This window comes from Staurois parvus, unplaced genomic scaffold (genome assembly GCF_062004578.1).
Source record: "Staurois parvus isolate SC_StPar_1 unplaced genomic scaffold, SC_StPar_1.0 ptg000575l, whole genome shotgun sequence".
In the NCBI taxonomy this organism is placed as follows: Eukaryota; Metazoa; Chordata; class Amphibia; order Anura; family Ranidae; genus Staurois; species Staurois parvus.
Genome location: NW_028318371.1, coordinates 1817758 through 1833558, shown reverse-complemented (window position 1 = coordinate 1833558; position 15801 = coordinate 1817758). Strand labels below are relative to the sequence as shown.

Genomic DNA, 15801 nt, shown 5'->3' with positions numbered 1-15801 from the left:
CTAATATAAAGGCTCTCTGAAACCTAGAAACACCCTTTTTATAAGTTAAATTCGCAGCGAATATATTCGGCTCGAAGCGAATTTATTTGGCGAATTCGGCAAATCAGCCGAACCGAATTTTTGAATAATTCGCTCATCTCTAATCGTGACCAATTGGTTTTAAATTTATGGTAGGAGGAATTATAGAGTGCGGTTCTTCTTTCCATACTTTGTATTCTTTGAATACTTCGCTCATCTCTAATTGTAGCAATTAAGTCCACGTGACTTGAAGGTTTCTTATAAAAACTGGAAAAACTATTTGAAGTGACTTAATATGTTTAAGTATTCAACTTACAAACGTGTTTATAATGCCAGGAATGAAGTTGGCGGTAAATAAAAATGCATTCATTTCTAGCAGGAAAGCGAATGACCTATGCAATGTAGTTTGTTGCTTCCACTTCATTTCACCAGACATTGTCGTCACTTAAAAAGCTCGACGCAAACTGTTGTGTTCATTTTTTTTGTTGAGCCAAAACATTCGTTTTTAGAGCGTACCGACCTCTGGATTATGTATGAATAAGTTCACCAGAAGAGGTCCCAGGACAGAGCCTTGGGTACCCCACTTACCACTCCAGACCAGTCTGGGTACATGGTACTTATGACCCCCTGCTTACATCAGGGTTCTCAGAGCCCCCCCCTTTCATCCATCAGGGTCCACTACCCCAGTTTGGAGGGGGGAGCTCTGCCCTCTCCTCTAAATGCTGCTCTCTCCCAGCACATAGACCAATTCACAGTCATCTGATTGCTACGATGGCCTCTGATTGGCTATCACAGTGATCAGTCACTGTGAAGCCGGCCCACGTGTTTTCTCTCTCTGAAACAATTTCTCTCTCTCCTTGCAGAGAGAAAAAAAACTGTAAAAAAATTATTAAAAAAAATAAATAATTTAAAAAAATCCTAGATCAAGGTTTGGTCTAGGTCAGTACCAGGATTAGTGTTTGGGTCAGAGTCAGTATTTTTTTTAGCACAATTTTTTATTTTTAAATCAGTATCAGTGTCAGTTAGTGTCAGTGTCAGTTAGTGTCGGTGTGTTTTAGATAGGATAAAAAAAAAAAAATCAGAATGCGCACTGTTGATTCTAGGCTGTACTACGGGTACAAACACAACTAACATACACACATGTGGTATCACTGCGATCGTCAGGGGCAGGAGAATTTATTTTGGGTTGTTCTTTGGTGATAGGTTATGGTAGTAGCAAGAAATATACAGCTAAATGAAAAAAAATGATTTATTTTACTATTTTGGGACAGTTTTCCATCGATTAATAATAAAAAAAATCAGGAGATATCCATTATCATTTACCATCAAATGAAAGCGCAATTTCTCCTGAAATAATTGCGGTATAGTCCACCTGGATGCACACAGTAGTAGTGATGATATGTACAGATTCACTAACACATGTCAAAGTTGCAAAATTGTGCTTAGGCATTAAAATTTGTTTTACCCTTAGGCGCAAAGGGGTTAATTGAGCAAGCAGACGCTAGAAGCTGATTGGCTCCCATGCACAGCTGCTCCAGTTTTCATAAATCTCCCCCCCCCCACCATGTGTTCCAGTAACAACTATCTAAGAGGGGGATTCCTCTGACCTCGGAGAGATTTCCTTGTGTCTCTGTGAACAGGAAATGAAAATATGTAAAAAAAAAAAAAAAACTGAGCGAGGTTCTAACCCTTCCCTACTCTATCAAAACAAAAAAAAAGGAAGGCTTTAGATACATTGTAACCAAAGCCTGAAAATGAACGCTTCAAAATACTAAACCGAACACTTCAAGTTTTCAACAAAACTTTATTGAAACATGAAAGATGAAAGTTGGACAATAAAATGTACAATAAAATGTCAGCACACAAAAATCAAATCCCAGAACATAAAATGGCACAAAAATAGAGACAAGATAAAATGCATAACAGTGGAATATAAAACCTTAAAATGCATGGAATATATAAAACAACACATATAAAAGGGTAAAATGACTTCTCAGTAGAATTCCACAGAGACAACCAACAGGTGGATTTTGCTTTTTTACCACCCGATGCGTATTTTCTCTGGGCTGCATTAGTTTTCTTCTTTTTAGGTTTTTCCCCTCTGTTTTCACCTGGTGATCTGGTCAGTAGGACTGGGCCAAGGGGTGGGCAGGGGGGGAGGCTGCCCTGGACACTGTGATATCATGTGGGGTGGGGGGGGGGATTTGTACTAGGAGGGGAAATTTGAGAGGATTTGTGTTAGGATGGGGGATTGGGGAGAATTTTTGCTGGGAGGGGGGAATTTAGAGTGGGGGGAGAGGATTTGTGCTCAGAAGTGAAATTTGAGGTGAGGGGGTAGAGGATTTGTACTAGGAACGGGGAATTTTTTTCAGGGGGGTGGATTTGTGCTGGGGGCATATGAGGAATGAGTGGATTTGAGCTGGGGGTTGGGGGGGCAAATATTTGTGCTGGGAAGGGGATTTCAGCAAGGAGCAGATTTGTACTGGGAGGAGGGGGAATGCTTAGGGGATAAGCAGGCAGATTAGTCCATTTTTTGTGGGGGAGGGGATTTTTGCTAGCACATAATGCTCATACATCTTGGGGGGGGGCACAATTCAGCATATTCACCCTGGGCTCTAGATGATCTTGTCCCGGCACTGCTGGTCAGTAACACACCTCCTGTATTAGAGCACCCCCAATCTGGAGGAAGGAGCACAGGGGGCACCTTTGGACAGCAGCATCATCTGTCTGGGGGGAGGGGAGTGTTAAATGGACTAGCAGATTTAAATACACTAACAAATTTAAGCCAAACTCTAAGCAGTTACACTGAACATGCTTTCCCTTTTAGGATAAAGTTTTCACATAAAAGCTGAGTATAGTAATCACCCGTCATTAGCAGATGGTTTGTCTCATCCCTGTAACCGCTTTATCTGGAAGAGAGCTTGTCCCTTTAAAAAACAACAGACATACTGACAGGATCACCAGATAAAAATAGAGGAAAGAAAGCCTAAAACATAAAACCAATGCAGCCGTCACATCTAAGAATTGGTAAGCTGCAATATAACAAATGTTTCCCTTTGGGTTTAATACGGCTTTGAGGTACAGAATGTCCTTCCCTTATAACCACTTTACAGAATAAAATATTTTCACCTTTCTAGATGACTTATTTATAACAGTGAATAACCATCCAGCATAATCTCTGCTGTTCAGCAGTCAGACGGGTAAAAGGGCCATAAAACTGACTCATGATTAAATCTTCAAAGGGGTTGTAAACCCTTACCTATACCCAGTGCAGTGACTGGCCTCAGGAGATACACAGAGAGGAAACAAATCCTCCTACATAAGTTGTACCTGTGTATCTGCAGTCTTCTCTTCTCTACATCTGTTCAAAGTGCAGAATTTATACAGCTTGTCCAAAAGTTCAGAAAACAGGGGGCGGGAGCTAAAGTTACATAACCCCTAACCATAACATAACCCCCAACCTCAGCATGACCCCCAACCCTAGCATAACCCCTAACCTGGACCCCTAAAGCTGACCATACAATATACAATCTGTTTCGGATCTACCAGCAACTACTGTATGTAATGCGAGGGTCTGCCTGGATACAATGTGAGTGGATTGCTCCCCCCCCCCAAATCTTGCCTTGTTGGGTGTGGAAGTGATGGAGGACACTCTCCTCGGCTGAGATCTACCAGATCTACCGATTGAAGAAATATATTATCTCTACAAACGGTGTCATCCTATGAACCAGATTCACATTTCTCAGCAGATTTCACCAGATTCAGGTCAGATTTCCTGTCATATGATCATTTTACACGTCTCCTGACCCCCCCAGAGATCTTTACACGACCTTCTCTTACATACAATCCGACATGGAGGGGCTCAGTGAAGGTGGTGGTGAAGGTGTGGAGCTATCTGATGGGGTCACACAGATCATAAAAGGACAGCTGCCCGGCCTCATCATCCACATAGATCCTGACTTTATCAGGGGGGGTATCGGGAGATATGGGGATTGGTTTATTATCATGTAATAGATCACACTCACTGTTATACTTCCTCAAACTCCAGGACTTGTTATTAAATCCAATCCCTGACTGCAATCCTCCCCTTTCTATACTGGGATAACACATTCCGACTTCGCACTTTTCCCCCTCACTGACTACCACTTCCCAGTAATGTCGCCCCGAGGAAAAACTCCGACTGCTTAATACCTGGCTATAGATCTGAAATCTCTCTGGTGTTTCTGGACGATTCTGCCATCTATCTGACCAGGATGCAGTTTTCATGTCATCTGATATCTGTAGATTATTCTGAGCTGTGTTCACATCCAGTAATAAGTCTGAAGCTTCCTGTATATTGAAGCATACATTTCCCCCTTTTATCATATCAGATATCCCTGTGTGTAATGTGTGTGAGATTCCAGCCACATCCAGATCCCCTCCATCATGGAGGAGTCTATCATGTCTCTCTCTGTCCTCATCATCTCCCTCCTCAGTATCACACAAGTCCCCTGTGTCTGATTCCTGGAGGACAGTCAGGGGGTCGGTCATGTTACACAGCTCCTCAATGTCCCCCATCTTCCTGGACAGATCCTTCTTCTTTATCTCCAGTTGATGGATCATCTCAGACAATGGACATGAAAGCCGCTCTTCCTGGCTGGCGATCTCCCTCAGGACTCTCTTCTCCAGGTCCTCCAGTTGTCTCCTGAGCTCTATGAACAGGGCAGTGACTCTCTCTGTTAGGATGAGAGAAGGAGAAGAAGCGCCTCTAAGTGCAGCATAACACTTTAATGAAGATGAGAAGTAGGAACCCTCCCATGTATGAGGTACAAGTAATGCATGAAATAAAGTGGTGTGGTGTAACATGGGACAGGAGGGGGTTGTCATCGGTGTCACTGAGCTGTCATCGGTAACAATGTGTCAGCGTTCCGCTGGAGCAGCGTGGTGGCTGGAGGGGGACAGCTGTGGAGCCGGCCGGCGTGCACGTCCTCCTCAAAGCCGGGTGGAACGCACGCTGGAACACAGCGCCGATGTGGGCGTGATGACGTCAGTTACCCAAGGTGCACTGCGACGCATTTCGGAGCATGCGCTGGCCTGGAGAGGCGGAAGTGCGCTCCTTTATCAAGCCGGGGGAGGTGGGAGTCCGATAGTTGTATATATACCGAGTTAATCCACAGAGGGGCTGATTGGAAATTAATTAACCAATTGTTTCAGCAATAATGTGATTATACCATTGTTGTAAGGTGACACTGTGTGGTTAAAAGAGTACGGGAAGAGAATTAAAATTGTAAATGGATGAAAAAATAAGAAGTTATTAATAATGAAAATAAAATGGTATGGAAAAAAATGAAACGGGAAAATGGAAAACAGAGGAAATGAAAAGAAAAGAACAAGGAAAAAAGACATTTGGTTATCAATATTTATAAAATGTGAATAAAAATAGAAATGGCCAAAATGAAAAATAATAATGTAAAATCAAATGTAATTATATATATGTAAAAAATAAAATATATAAAATGTATGTGTATATAATATATATATATATATATATATATATATATATTATATACACATACACATACATCCACATACACAAAAAATTATAAAAAAATTATAAAATAAAAACTAAAATAAAATTAATATACATGAAATATATATACATTGGTAAATTAAAAAATAATAAACTGTAAAATTAAAAAATTACAAAATTACGAAATTTAAAAAATAATCAATGAAATATAAAAATGAAAAATAAAAAATAGGTAAATAAATAAAAATAAATAAATAAATGAAAAATTAATAAAAATTAATTGAAAATTAAAAAATAAGAATTAAAATTAAAAAAATATATATGTAAAATTAGCTATGTTGCACACAATGGTGTATGCTTGGTGAGATGGCTCATAAATTTAGCTAGTGGCATAGGATGTGAAGAGCACCTTGCAACAGTGGTATATAAAATAATTAGGTGAGTAAAAAATGCAGTATAACCATGGTAATGGTAATGATGATAATCAAATACTGTAGAATAATGACAATATTACAAATATAAAAAGAAAAAGAAAAGTATTATTATTATTATTACACAGGATTTATATAGCGCCAATAGTTTGTTCAGCGCTTTACAATACAGCATCAATACAGTTCAATACAAGAGGGATTTGAGGGCCCTGCTCCTTGGATCTTACAATCTAGGAGGGAGGGGCTAGTGATACAAAAGGTAGTAACTGTGGGGGATGGACTGGTTGGAAAAGTAGAAGATTCCAGCATTAGATGAGGGCAGGATAGGCTTCCCTGAAGAGATAGATTTTCAGAGATCGCCTAAAAGTGAGCAGAGTAGGCGATAGTCTGATAAATTGGGGTAGAGAGTTCCAGAGGATGAGGAAAGCCCCAGGGAGAAGTCCTGGAGACCAGCATGGGAGGAGGAGACAAGGGAGCTAGAGAGTTGGTCTTGCGAGGAGTGGAGAGGACGGTGTGGGTAATATTTAGAGACAAGATCGGTGATGTAATTTGGGGCAGAGTTATAAATGGCTTTATACGTTCATTGTTAATATTTTGAATTTTATCCATTGGGCGATGGGAAGCCTGTGGATGGATTGGCAGAGAAGGGTGGAGGACACTGAATGGAGGCCAGTGGAGGGATTGGCAGAGAGGGGTGGAGGACACCTAGTGGAGGTCAGTGGAGGGATTGGCAGAGAGGGGTGGAGTACACTGAGTGGAGGTCAGTGGAGGGATTGGCAGAGAGGGGTGGAGGACACTGAGTGGAGGTCAGTGGAGGGATTGGCAGAGAGGGATGGAGGACACTGAGTGGAGGTCAGTGGAGGGATTGGCAGAGAGGGGTGGAGGACACTGAGTGGAGGTCAGTGGAGGGATTGGCAGAGAGGGGTGGCAGATACAGAGCGGTTAGTGAGGTGGATGAGTCTGGCAGCAGTATTCATGATAGACTGAAGAGGGGATAGCCTGCGATGAGGTAGGCCAATGAGGAGGGAGTTACAATAGTCAAGGCGAGATATAACAAGAGAGTGGATAAGTTGCTTAGTGGTTTCCGAGGTTAGGAACGGGCGTATCTTGGAGATGTTGCGGAGGTGAAGTCTACAAGATTTGGACAGGGATTGGATTTGGGGCTGGAAGGACAGATGGGAGTCTAGGATTACACCTAGTACCCTGACATGAGGGGAGGCACTGATGATTGTGTTACTGATCTTGATGGAGAAGTCAGGGGAGGGGGCACGGGCTGGAGGGAATACTAAGAGCTCAGTTTTGGAAAGATTGAGTTTGAGGAAGTGGAGTGACATCCATGCCGATATGTCACATAGTAGGTTAGTAATGCGAGAGGAGACTGAAGGGGTGAGGTGAGGTGAGAAAGATAGATTTGTGTGTCATCAGCATAGAGATGGTACTTAAAGCCATGGGAGTTTATCAAGTGACCAAGGGAGGAGGTGTAGATGGAGAAGAGAAGGGACTTGGACAGAACCTTGAGGGACCCTTACAGAAAGAGGGAGTGAAGAGGAGGAGGCCGCTTTATATAGGTAACACTGAAGGAGCGCTGCGATAGGTAGGAGGAGAACCAGGAGAGAGCAGAGTCTCTGAGGCCAAAAGAGCGGAGTTTTTTGAGGAGGAGGGGATGGTCAACCGTATCAAAAGCCACAGAGAGGTCAAGTAGTAAGAGTATGGAGTAGTGGTCATTGGTTGGGATGAGTACGGAGTAGTGGCCATTGGTTGGGATGAGTACGGAGTAGCGGCCATTGGTTGGGATGAGTACGGAGTAGTGGCCATTGGTTTTAGCAGTTAGTAGATCATTAATGAGTTTTAGTAGGGCAGTTTCAATGGAGTGTAGTGAGCGAAAGCCAGACTGTAAGGGGTCAAGAAGGTTGTTGTCGGTGAGGTGGGAGCTCAGGCGATTGTAGACTAAGTGTTCTAGGAGTTTAGAGGTAAATGGCAGCAGGGAGATGGGTCCAGGTAGATTTTTTTAAGTATGGGAGTGATGTGCGCATGCTTTAGAGGGGAGGGGAAGGCACCAGTAGAGAGGGAAAGATTGAAGATGTGAGTGAGGGAGCATAGGATGGAAGAGGAGGGTGACCGCAGTAGTTGTGAGGGGACAGGATCCAGGGGGCAGGTAGTGAGATGAGCTTCTGAGAAAACCTTAGTGACCTCTTCGGTAGTAGCAAGGTCAAAAGAGGAAAGTGTTGAGGGAGGTTTAGTATAAGGTATGCTAAGTGGGATGGATGTCTGTGCAGTGGCGATGCCCCTACGAATTGCGTCAATCTTGTTTTTGAAATGATTTGCAATCTCATGAGCAGTGAGTGAGGTACTGGGTGGGGGTGGAGGTGGAGAAAGTAGACAGTGAAAAGTAGAGAAGAGGCGAAGAGGACTGGATGACAAGGTATTAATAAGGTAATAATAATATATATATATACAGTTGTGTTCAAAATAATAGCAGTCAGACATCACTAACCGGATCAATCACTGTTTTTGGTAGAAATCATATTTCTACATGGCAAATAATTTCCTAGCAGGTGTAGTAGAGTAATAGAAATCCAACAGACCCAACAGTCATGACATGCATGCTGCTGATTCTGTGTCATTGAATCACTCATTGAAAGGGGCATGTTCAAAATAATAGCCGCGTGGCGTTCTAATAGTGAGCTCATTCATTCTTTGAAAAACAGGTGGCAAATATTGCCCTTATTTAAGGAAGGAAGGCAGCAAATGTTGTACATGCCGGTTACAGTGCATTTCTCTGTGAAATTCTGAGGAAAATGGGTCGTTCCAGACATTGTTCAGAAGAACAGCGTACCTTGATTAAAAAGTTGATTGGAGAGGGGAAAACATATAAAGAAGTGCAGAAAATGATCAGCTGCTCAGCTAAAATGATCACGAATGCTTTAAAATGGCAACCAAAACCTGAAAGACGTGGAAGAAAGTGAAAAAACTACCACTGGAATGGATAGAAGAATAGCCAAAATGGCGCGGACTCAGCCAACAATCAGCTCCAGGAAGATGAAAGAAGGTGTGACGTTCCCTGTGAGGACTGTTACAATTAGAAGACGCCGATGTGAAGCCAAGCTATCTGCAAGAAGTCCCCGCAAAGTCCCACTGTTGGAAAAAAGACGTGTGCTGAAGAAGTTACAATCTGCCAAAGAGCACATTGACTGGCCTAAAGAGAAATGGTGCAACATTTTGTGGACTGATGAAAGTAAGATTGTTTTTTTTGGGTCTAGTGGCCGGAGACAGTTTGTCAGACGACCCCCAAACACTGAATTCAAGACACAGTACACTGTGAAGACAGTGAAGCATGGTGGTGCAAGCGTCATGATATGGGGATGTTTCTCATACTACGGTGTTGGGCCTATTTATCGCATACCAGGGATCATGGAGCAGTTTAAATACATCAGAATACTTGAAGAGGTCATGCTGCCTTATGCTGAAGAGGAAATGCCCTTGAAATGGGTGTTCCAACAAGACAACGACCCCAAACACACCAGTAAATGTGCAACATCTTGGTTCCAGACCAACAAGATTGACGTTATGGAGTGGCCAGCCCAGTCCCCGGATCTTGATCCCATAGAAAACTTGTGGGGTGACATCAAAAATGCAATTTCTGAGGCAAAACCAAGAAATAGAGAAGAACTGTGGAATGTGGTCCAATCATCCTGGGCTGGAATACCTGATCACAGGGGCCAGAAGTTGGGTGACTCCATGCAACACAGATGTACAGCAGTTCTCAGAAATAGTGCGACTACAACCAAATATTCATGAATTCATTCAAAGGAAAGCAAAATCTTCAAACATTTCTCAGTTTATATAGTGAATGTTTGAGTTTGTAAAGAAGAATACAAACACTGCGATTTTTTTTAAACCGTCTAATATTCACTTTTCTTCAATTTTTTTAGAGGAACAACACAAATTTGATGTATTTTTCTTCATGTTTTGATTTGGAATAGAATGTGTCGTGTTCCCAATGCATTTGTGTGGATGGAAATAAAAGCTATTAGAAGGATTTTGAGCTTTAGTCACTTTTTTCAACACACTGCTATTATTTTGAACATAACTGTATATACATATATATAAATGTAGGTACGGGGAATGGAATTATTAATTATTTATGAAGCAGCGGGGGGATGATGCATAGATATGATCACGATGTTGTGGTAGAGGGACCATATGATCTGGGAAGGAGTTGGGAATATTCAAATATCGGAAAAAATAATAATAAAAATAAAAATAGAAATCCTCTCACTCAACACCAAGGGTCTGAAGACACCCGAAAAGCGCTCCATGTTGCTCTCCTATCTACATAAACAAAAGGCAGATGTTGTCTTCCTTCAAGAGACGCACTTTCGTCAGGACTCTATTCCCAAGCTTTTTAATTTCCACTTTCCCATAGTCCGCCATGCCACTAACCCTCTGGCCAAGTCGAAAGGGGCAGCTATTTTACTCGCTAGACATCTTCCCTTTACTATGTCAGACTCCCTTGCTGATCCTGAAGGCAGGTACTTATTCATAAAGGGTTCATTCGCCAATAGACCCGTCACATTTGCTAATGTATACGCCCCTAATACCAAGCAGGTCTCTTTCACACGCTCAATAACTACCACCCTAGCTGCTTTCCATTCAGGTGTTCTGATCTTAGGGGGCGATTTGAATGTCCCACTATATCCTCTGCTAGACTCCTCCTCCGGAAGCTCCTTTTTACTGTTTAAGGCCCTCAAACAAATAAACATACAATTACAACACTTACAACTGCACGATTCCTGGAGAACTCTCTACCCCACGGTGAAAGATTACACATTTTATTCCGCACCGCATAATAAGTACTCCAGGATAGACTTTTTCTGTCGCAATCAGATCTCCTGCTACTCCACGCCGCTTCTATAGAACCGATGGTTCTTTCCGATCACCATCCCATCACCATGATTTACAGTTCCCAGATACATACACACGCTCGAAATATTGGCGCCTAGACGCCTCCCTTCTCGCAGACTCTGCAATCGAACAAGAGATCCGCACCAATCTGGTTGAATACTTTTCCTTCAATTGCTCCCCTGATACCTCCCCACTCACGCAGTGGGAGGCTCATAAGTGTGTCATTCGGGGCGTCCTCATAGCAGCTGCATCGAAGCGTAAAAAAGATAGACAAGAGCGTTTGAGACGCCTCACAGATAAGATCCATTCATTAGAGAGGGCACATAAGCAGTCTCTGGCTGCGTCGACCCTATCCGAACTTACGTGTACACGTTCACAGCTTCTTACAGAATTGGGGAAGGTGGTTAAGAAACGGTTCATTCTCTCTCAAAAACTATACTATGAATTTGCTAACAAGAGCGGAAAGTTCCTTGCTAGAGCTCTCCGCGAAAAACGATCCAGTATGACGGTACATAAAATTAGAGGTCCCGATGGCACCATGGCCACATCTAATCCTGATATTGCTGCCCATTTTGAACATTTTTATAGATCCTTATATAACCTTCCTCCTGAACGCCCACCGCCGCACACTGACGAATCCAGGGCCTCTTTGATTTCTGAATTTCTCCAGCTCCACGGTCCGTCGGCTCTCTCGGAAGACTTGGCCAACTCTCTGGAAGCGGATCTGACCCTGAATGAGCTGCAGTGTGCTTTGAAACAGACAAAACCTGGTAAGAGTCCGGGTCCCGATGGCTTCTCCGCAGCCTATTATAAATCCTTCTTGGATATCTTAGGTACCCCCCTTCTTTTGGCGTTTAATACTTTCTCCAAATCCCCCCTACCTCAACATCGTCTTTTGGAGGCCCATATAACGGTTATCCCCAAGGGTGATAAAGATAACACGCAGGTATCCAACTACAGACCCATCTCCCTGCTGAATGTGGACATTAAGTTATTTGCAAAGATCTTGGCTAATAGACTTCTCCCCCTGCTTCCCACCTTGATCAATTTAGATCAGGTTGGATTCATACCGGGAAGGGAAGCAAGGTACAATACCATTAAGGCCCTTAACCTTCACCATTGGTTGCGCAAATCTAACACTTCTGGTTTTTTCCTTTCCCTGGATGCAGAGAAGGCCTTTGATAGAATTGCATGGGACTATCTGCAAGCGTCTCTGATGTCACTGGGTTTGGGTGAGAAGATGCTCAACTTCATCATGACCCTGTACACAGGCCCCACCGCTCGAGTCCGGGTCAATGGACATCTGTCCAACTCGTTTTACTTAGGAAACGGAACACGTCAGGGTTGCCCCCTTTCCCCACTCTTGTTTGTCCTATCCCTCGAGCCCCAATTGCGCAAAATCCGCTCGAATTCTGACATCAAAGGGATCAGGGTATTGAACAAGGAATACAAGCTCGCTGCTTACGCAGACGACATCCTTCTCTTGCTTGCTGATCCACACACCACTTTGCCTAATCTGTTAAAAGAATTTGCCCTCTTTCGATTCTTGTCAAACTTTAAAATCAACTTCTCCAAATCTTTCGCCCTTAACATATCCCTGCCTCCAGAACTCGTCTCTTTCTGTGAATCTCATTTCCCGTTTCATTGGGAAAAGGATTCCCTTTCATATCTCGGCGTACAACTTACCCGCAACCTCGATGACCTCTATGCAAAAAACTTCCTTCCCGCTCTACGTTCTCTTCAAGAGGACCTCCACAAATGGCATTGTCCTTGTTTCTCTTGGTTTGGAAGGGCAGCAATAATCAAAATGAATATACTCCCACGCCTTCTCTATCTTTTTCAAACGCTGCCAATCCACATACCTGCTGCTTTTTTTACATCTTGTAAAAAATTCTGCTCACAATTCCTATGGAACCATAAGCGTCCACGTATTGCTTTTTCTCAACTGACTCTCCCCAAACTTAGAGGTGGAATTGGGCTCCCTGACCTTCAACGGTACTACTGGGCATGCCACCTTACACGCATAGTGGACTGGCATGTTCATTCTACCTCTAAAGACTGGGTCTGCCTAGAAAATGCCTTCTCACCCTCACCCCTGACATCGATTCCATGGTTACTGCCAAAGCATACACCTCAAGAGCTCCTCACCCACCCTTTAGTGGGGCCCAGCTTAAATATTCTCCGCCTGAACTGTAAAACGGTATCTATTTCTGAGTCACCGAACTCCTTAACCTCCATTCGTCTCAATCCTGACTTCCCCCCAGGCATGCACAAGTCATTCTTATCTGAGCATTGGCCACATGACCAGATCTTGGTTAAACACTTTATCCGCGATGGAAAAGTAATATCGTTCCGCGAACTGCTTGACAGCTTAGATAGTCGAGATTTTCCTTTCTGGGCCTTTCTGCAGATAAGACACTTCCTGCTCTCACACAAACTGCTCCATAACTGGACTCATCCCCTCACTCCTTTTGAATCCCTATGCTCTAGAGCTGAACCGCGCAAACATTTGATCTCGGAGATTTACCCTCTCCTTGTTGAGAGTAGGGATTATAATTCTTTACCCTCCTGCCGTGCTTGGAACAGAGACTTGGGAAACAGCTTAGTGGACGCCGACTTGGACCTGATATTTATGCATACTCATAAATGCTCCCTCAATGTCTCCACTCAGGAAAATGGATAAAAAACTGCTTTGAGATGGTACCGAACTCCGTCGAGAATCTCTTGTTTCAATCCTTCCGTCCCCAACAGCTGTTGGAGATGTGGAACCTCGGATGGGTCCTTTCTCCACATTTGGTGGTCTTGTCCCAGTATCCAACCATTTTGGCAGGAGGTCCACCGGCTTGTAGTGTCTGTGACCACCTTGTCCCTAGCTTTCTCTCCAGAACAGTTTCTTCTCCATCACTCCTTTCTGCCCAGGGGACAATACCTCAAATCTTTAGCCATGCATATGGTCAACGCAGCCAGACTCTGTCTTCCCACTCTTTGGGGCTCCACCCGCCCTCCCTCCATACGCGATTGGCTGATCTGTGTGGGTAAAATTGCGGAAATGGAAGAACTGATTGCGACCGCACTCGATTCCCCCACTAAATTCTCCCATGCTTGGGCCTGCTGGAATCACTTTAAAACCACTTCTACGTACCGGTCCTTTATGAACCATCCAACCAACACGCCTGATTGATTACTAACCTCCATTGTATGTTCCTCCACACTTTAGATCATACGGTAGGTGACTTCCCCACCTTCAGGGCTCTATCCCCACCTACCGGTTCCGGTTAATAGACTTTTGCTCAAATCCACCCATAAAAGACCCTTGGTGTTGACGACAATACAAACCCAGCTTCCCCCCCCCCCCCGTTTTTTTTTTTTTTTCTTTCTCTCTTTTCTTGTTCTCCTTTTCTTTTTTCTTTCCTTCTTGTTACACTCCCAGTTAACCACTGGGTTCCTCTTTAGAGAACATTAGGCATGCCATTGTCATACTTACATTGCTTACATTAGCGACCCTCATGACAATCTAAGCGTACTTACAGGCACCATCACTCCAGTAAAACACTAGCTTCATCCTCAACGGTTGTGCTGCATCTACCCTTCCTCTTTCTGCGGCGCTATAATGAGAATTACATACTAAGAAGGTCCGATGCAATAACATTCCCATGCGCACTACTAGACTGCCTGAGTATTACAGACTTACCCCGTCGTAGACTGGCACATCCATGCTCCATATGTGGTTCTTTGTAAGAATATTCCTACGTTCTCCCAACATGCATTGCCAAATGTTGTATATGACCATCATTTGTTTTTCTTTTGTATTCTTATGCACTTTCTCAATAAACGTTTTTTTTGGTAAAAAAAAAATAAAATAAAAATAGAAACATTAGAATATAAATAAAAAAAATAAATAAAAAATTGTTAGACCTGTTAGACCAGCTGATTTTTCTTGTACTCTTCCCTTACGTTCCTGCAGACTCTGGACTCTTTTCTCCGTCTTCTCTGTCTCTGTCATCAGTTTCTGCAGAACGTTTCTCAGTTTCTGTTTCTTCTTCTCAGAAGCCTCATCCAGAGTCTCCACCTTGTGTCCCTGGTGTTCTCCATCCAGCCTGCAGGACACACAGATACAGGCGGCATCTGCAGCACAGTAATATTTAAGAAGCTCCCTATGGATGGCACATTTTCTGTTCTCCATGGAAGTAGTGGGGTCAGTTAGGACATGTTCTGGTGACTTGCTGTGGATTCTCAGGTGATTATCACACAGAGAAGCTTCACAATGCAGACAGGATCTAACAGCGGGTACAGGAGAGTGAATGCAGTAAGTACAGAAGATTTCAGTCTTCTTCTCATCTGGCTGAGTAGACTGGAAGGTCTCCACTATGTTATGTAGTGCAATGTTCCTGTGCAATGCAGGCCGATCCTGGAACTCTTCTCTGCACTGAGGACAGGAATAACCTCCAGACCCCTCCTGTGTATCCAACGATCGATCAATACAGACCCGGCAGAAGTTGTGTCCACATCTCAGCATTACAGAATCAGTATAAATGTTCAGACAGATGGAACAGTCCAGCTCTTCTCTCAGATCGGCAGACGCCATCGCTGACAGCAGAAGAGAGAAATGAAATGAAAAAGTCTCCGACATGGAAAATCTAAAGTTCGTCTCACATTTCTCAGCACAGGGCGGGGCTGAGCTGGTGTTGTAGTTTTATCTTTAGGAAGTTTGTGGATAAAGCAAATGTTTATAAATTAAAGGAATATATTCCGACATTTGTGATCTGATCTGTTTTTTTATATGTCATTTTGATTATAAATAGTAAATTACATCTGCAGACAAGACATAAAACTGGGTTATATATCGCAGCGTGAAATGCTATTGGCATGTCTCTGTTTGTTGTATTTTGTGGTTAAGGCTGAGTTCACACACAAACGCACAGGAATCGCTGCATTTCC

At 43.2% G+C, this 15801-nt stretch overlaps 1 pseudogene; it reads right to left on the bottom strand.

Moving 5' to 3' along the window:
* Nucleotides 1-3804: 3804 nt before the first annotated feature.
* On the bottom strand, nt 3805-15499 carry LOC149450316 (E3 ubiquitin-protein ligase TRIM39-like; annotated as a pseudogene).
* Nucleotides 15500-15801: the final 302 nt, after the last annotated feature.